Here is a 6,589-nt window from a genome sequence, read left to right as displayed (position 1 = left end):
TACTTATTGTTCAAGCAGTTTCCAATGCATTAAACGTTACAATACATATAAATGAATCCATTGAGGGGTGGGCAACAGTAACTGGTATCAGTCCTATAAACAGACAGCAGGGAGCTACTGCTGTTTCAGCAGTTCAGTTAGATTATTACAAGGACAATATTTCAGGTTATGAAATCAGCAGTGTTACCAATGTCAACAATTATTCAGAGGTAATAATCGATTAACTTTAACCATGGCCAAAAATGATGTGAGTGTCTGTAGTAATTCCTTCAAAGCAGTGGCAAAAAGAAAAACAATACGAAACAGCAAAGATATATGGTAAGATATATGTAAATGGGCCCTTGCTTACTTGAACCAGCAAGGGAATATGAAAAGCAGACATTTCATAAGGGTAAAGCGTCCAATCCAGAACATATCAGAGAACTAAACAAAACAGCACAGAACCATTTAAGGAAAGCTATGCAGAGCTCAAGTCTAAACCAAACTGAAATTTGTGAAGGTCAAGACTCTATTAGACATGCCATGCCAAAAAGTGGTTCAGTCTTTTCAGAATAAGATAACACATGGCCCTGAATATATATGCACTTGCTGTGATCAGTTATGGTTCAGATCATCTGTCTCTAAGTGTAATGTCAGTATCAAATATGGTGATAAATATCCGCAAGGTTTGTAGCAGGAATGTTTAACTAATAATACTAAATGGATCTGCTCTACTTGCCTAACGTGATGGCATTAACAATATGACCTGGCAACAAAAATCAGACCTTATTCAAAAAGACCCCGTCACCTGTGCTAGGAACATTGAACACATGGTACACTTCTTATAAAGGAAGTGTTAAAGAGTAATGTTATGCCTAATGGAGAAATAGTACACTTATTTTACACAGTTGAATTCCAGCAAAGGGAATCACCTCACATACATGCATCTTTTGGGTATCTAGTTGCATATGAGAGCCCCCGTGCTGTTATACAATTATCAAGAATCTTGTTAAGAATCTTACAAGATCTTGTAAGATTCTTAATTAAGAAACAAAGTAAGATCTTATTAAGAAACTTATTAAGAATTTTAGTAAGATCTTAATAAGATTTCCACCTGGGTTATCATGCTGTTATATCACACCAACTAATGCATAAAGAAAACTTTCATATCTACGAGTAACCGTGCGACACTGGCACTTTGATTATAGACATTTCATCTGTAAAGTTATCTCTTTGTGGGCGTAAAATATAACAGTAGCTCTAAAATGCGTTATTAAGATCCTAAATATACGAAAAAACTTTGAACTACAGGTGATCATAGACAGATTGAATGCTACTTAAAGGGGCGGTGTCATGGATTGTTAGTAAAAATCTGGAAAGCAAAGAAGACCTGTTCTCCCACGGTAAACGAAAATTAATGGCCACATTTTCTTCAAAACGGCTATTTTTGCGCACAGAAAGCATTCTTAAGTGTTTTTGGTTACGCGTAGCCAAGATGAAACTGTTCATTGCTTAGCTTGAAAATGTCGGGCTGATGAACTCCAGGAGCAATTTAAGAATGAAAAAGTCACTGAAGATTGATTTGGTAAATTTGTGGTCAAAATAAAGCGGATAATTACCATGATACTACGCCTTTAATAGCAAGGATCGAACGAAAAATCTAAAAATTTTGGGCCCGAACTGGGTGATGCTGGTGCTGTCCTAAATTAATTGACATGAATATGAAACTTACACATTGTTGTCACATTTGGCGCGCTACGGTATGGTTTTTCCTCACAAGTTATCGCGTTCGGGGCGAAGTCAGTCAACCAGGCACAAATTCGACAAAAGAACTTCTTTAAATTGTACCGTTTGGTGAACACTAGATAACAAAAAATGTGAACAAAACATGGTTGATGAAAGAAAAAGGACAAATGCTGAGATAAAACCAATGTAGTACAAGAAAGGTGGAAACTTACATGAGTAGTACTCCAGTAGGGCGGGAAACTTAAGAACGAGCTGAATAAAACTACAAACACCGTGAGATGCAATCAGATAGAAACACTGCAAACGAAAGCACGAGGTTTTAAAATGGAGTGGGCACTGGGAAAGAATTATAGGATTGGAAATTGTTTCCAGGTCCCATGAACTAACACGATAACATGCAAGCAAAATTTGCGGGCCGTGCTTCCTAAACAAAAGTGGAACAAGGTCATTTCATCGTGACACGAATCATCGAAACATTCGCCATCAATATCACAGTCGGGTTTTCAACTAACGTAAGCCTCGGGTTATCATCTTTCCCTGAAAGACCTCAAAATGCCATCAAACCGCTCAACCTGCGAGAACGTAAATGAAAAAAAAATAATAACTTCCACAGTATTGAAGCAATCAAAGGCTGCGAAGCGGAACTTTCATATGCGGGGAAGGTAAAATGGACTATCGTCCAGTCTAGGTGTTGAGTTTAATATATATCAGTTTCTCTGTGGTACAAATTTTCTTTTCAACATTTCCTTAATCTGACGGAGATCCTTTCTTGAGCCTTCCAGTTGGCCTTGGGGTGATTACAATCTGGCCACTGGAGTCCAAGAGACTTGTGGGAGCCTCCACACTTGGTTCACGTGACCGAAATTTTGTTTGGATAGTAAGCGATCCCATACGAACCAAGATCCTCATAACCTGCGATCAGGCTCTATTTTAGTTTCGCGTGGTACGTAATGTGGAATGGGCGAAACGAAAAATAGAGCCTGACCAAATTCCTCTTCGAAATTCCTTCCGCCCACTTTTTTTGATTGATTGACATGTCCTTCATCGGCCAATCAAATTTACTTCCATTACACCAATACACGCGTGGACGGCAGATTCACGCTATTTTGTTTTGAGTTAATTACCGTTGGAGGAATGTTATAAACGAATTCGAAAGTTATCGTTGGCTTACCCCGGGTTCCAGAGGTTATTTTCTCGCTATGAAAAGAGCGAGTCACGCTCTTTTGTCGCTCTTTTCATGGCGAGAAAATAACCTCTGGAATCCAGGGTACCGTTGGCTTTAATTTGAGAAAAACACATTTATAGCATGGGGAATGTTTTCGACGACTATATTGCGGCAAAGGCTGGTGTAATTCTCCCTCCGAACTTCACTGAATATGCAATCTTTTAAGCTTGACATCTTACTTTGTAATTGAGATAACCTAGCATTTTGTCGTTGGAAGGTTTGGCAATAGATTTTTAAAGAAAAAAAAAGCGAAATACATTATTCCTTTAACGTGTTTGCCCATGAAGGTTTCTTTGGTGATTTTTTCGGGTAATATCTTCAGTTGCAGTGTATTTCTAGAATTGCGCGCAGTAAAATCATGATAAGATGGACCCGCAAAGTTTGGTTCAGTTGGTCTCTCTGGAAACATGCCATTTTAGTTTCTGGAATGCCAGTTTTAAGTTAAATCAACTGGAAATATTATGAAGCAATCTTGACTCCAAATTGTGCAAACAAACCGTGTCATGTACAGTAAGTAAATAAAACCGTTTGATACACAGATATTCAAAACATGCATTCGTGTAACTTGCGATTTTATCAGCATCTTCTCCCTTTGATATATATGTCCCTTGTCTCATCCAGGAAACCAATGTGAATCGGCTTTCATCGCCATTTGAAAGAACCAGCTATTTAGCTTTCAAAACATCAGGGAAGTTTGTGTTAAGTACTCTCAACCCCATGGCCACAGAACTCGACAAGGGAATCGCTAATTTCACTCGTTCCAGAGATTCAAACCCGATTCTGGACAAGTTATGAGATGTTTCAGATGGCATATCTCCATTTATACAAATAAAATCAAGTTGCACCGTCCACGGCATTGTAAGAACAAAAGGGAGCAAATTTAAATCGTACACTTATGGCGGATCACAGGCGGCCCAGAGTCGGAAGGTAAACAATTATAAGGATTTGTATGGAAATCGCGATAACAGACTGAAAAAGATATTTACCCGCAAAAGTTCTCAATAAAAAAGCCGTAATTTATTGCTCTGCCCAACTATGGGTACACTTGCGTAGGTTTGCGCTCACCGTATGGTGGCTCAGTGAACCGTTGACCAGCCGTGTCAAAATTCGTTGTTAGCGAGCCTCGAAGGAGTTTGAAAATTTGAATATTTTTCGCTGTTTCTCAGCAATGGATACTTGCTGGACCTTGAAACTTGGTCAAAGAGAGGTAAGTTTATCTGTGTGGCCATCGCCGGAGTTTGAGCATGACTGATGCCGGAAAAGTGTGATTTTTTCGGCGAGATCTGAGGTAAGTTGGAAATTACTTTCCAGCCTTTCCCTTGTTTAGGTACGAGTGACAACTCGGGAATTTGAGAAGTCGCTTAAATCGCATTCAATCAGGCAAAAAACCACACAAAAAGCGAGAAATTCACCACGACAATAAATTACGGCTTTTTTATTGAGAACTTTTGCGGGTAAATATCTTTTTCAGTATGTTATCGAGATTCCCATACAAATCCTTATAATTGTTTACCTTCGACTCTGGGCCGCCTGTGGTAAAAGCAGGAACACCCTGCGATGGGGTTGGTCAAAATATCTTTTCCGCAGTGGAAATTTAGCTGGATGCTAAGTTATTAATTATCATACTCTTTCGCTGGGAAACTTGAAATATCTTCAGCACTTCAATCCGTGCTGGCTAGATGAGAACAGAAACTGGGGATGACTGGAGGAGCATTCGCGCACGAGAAGCTTACCGCTTGTTCAACTTATCGCAGTTCCAAAAAAGAGCCGTTTTGACCGATTTGGCGAGAGCTTTAGATTCAGAAAGTTCTTTACTGGCTGGGAAATACTGATACGGTTGGCTGGGAGTTTCTCTCACTATCTAGCTGCATGGGGTGCAGCACGCCTTTTTACTTTTTAGCAAAATTAAAAAACTCAAAAAATTGTTTCCTTAGCGTTTTCTTATAAGTTTGTTACCTATTATTATGCATTTTGGAAATAATTTTCGTTGGGTGAGCCTGTAAAAGTCGACGAGTAAAATTTGGAAGAGGTATTCTATCTCAAAGAGGAAATGACATGGGGCGGTTCTTTAGCTAAGCCCAAGTTCGAAAGGTAGAAAGCACAATTCATTGGATAAATGACAATCTGGAGGGTGTCTTATCCAGCGTAGAGTGACCGATGAATCTCTTGGATAGCGTTGTGTAGGTTTTAACAAATTAAAGCAAGATAAAAAAGATTAAGAAGCATTTTAACTCTTTTATTATTGTTGAATTATTTTTCTTGTAAATATTTATCTTGATTAATTATTCATATTATATTCTTTTGTATATTTTAGGTATTATTATTATCTATTATTTTCATGTTTTATTATCATATTTTACACGTATTATTATTGTAAAGCGTTATTGGTTTCTTAGTAGAAATAACGCTACATAAATAAAGATTATTATTATTATTATTATTATTATTAAATAAGTGATATGTGTTATTTGAAATTGTTGTTTTGTTTCTTATCAGAGGTAACAACAACAACAATCTTAACAATCTTAAGTGGTACAGGAACACACATACTAGGAGACTACAACTTCATTGCGTTTGTGGAATGTTATTTTTTGCAGACCGAGTAGTTATATTTAGATTGATTTTTCCTCCCAAAACCAAACCTTTTCAGCAAATGGCAAGTCTTGCATGAGAATTTATTACCCATGCGATTGAGAACGGTCACTCGTGCAAGCCAAATCGTATTTAAAGGTGCTGTCACGCGGTCATGACTATGCAGCTATTTTTGTGTTGCTACCCAATTACTCACTCCCCTTCCTAAACCCCTTTCGTATTTTCTGTTTTATTCAAACCTTCCTTCAATGCACAGCCCCTATAAGAACTCGTATGAAAATAGCTTGATGTGTAGAAATGTCCTTCCTTTGACCAAAGTATTGGAGTTTCAGGCTCCTGGTTATGGTCTCCTGGTGGAAGATGAAACATGGCTAACATTCTAACTGATAACAGGATAATAACCAAAAAGAAAAACTAAAACAATCAGAAAATTTAAACCTTTTTTTAAAAAACAAAGGTACGAAAAAAGCATTTATTACTTTTGAAATTCGAAAGAAAGAGGGGTTTTTTTCGTTGTTTTTTTCTTAACAATGCTCCACCCGGTTAGCCTATTAATAAACCTCTAGGTTTTTCGTAAATTTAGATAGATATCTCAAAGATTTTTCAGAAAAAGCTGTGGAGATGAAAAGTATCTTTTGTATTCCAAAATATTAAATTCTCCAAGAGTTAATTTTTACAAGTAAACCTTCCCGGTCGTATTCCAGAATAAGACCAATGGAACGCACCCTTAGCAAATGACCCGGCCTCGGGAAGCAAAAGTGAAGAAAATGGCTGACAAATGCCTGCGAGGGAGGGAGAGGGGGGGGGGGGGGGAGTGATAAGCGGGTTTGGTGGAATTAAGGGAAGCTACCACAAGTTGAGAGTCGAAACTAACATGTTGGGAGTCCATAATTTCATCAGTTGATAACAATTCATTTATTTACGTTTTTTTTCCTTGTTCGGCCAAGAAAGAAATTAACATTATCAATAAACCCGCTTTCAGTGTGCGTCAGCACGTAATCGTTAATTCTGCTGACTCTTAGTGTGCGTAGCAGGAGGGATATTCTA

Source organism: Montipora foliosa, chromosome 14 (assembly GCF_036669935.1).
Source record: "Montipora foliosa isolate CH-2021 chromosome 14, ASM3666993v2, whole genome shotgun sequence".
NCBI lineage: Eukaryota > Metazoa > Cnidaria > Anthozoa > Scleractinia > Acroporidae > Montipora > Montipora foliosa.
This window is presented reverse-complemented; position numbering follows the sequence as displayed.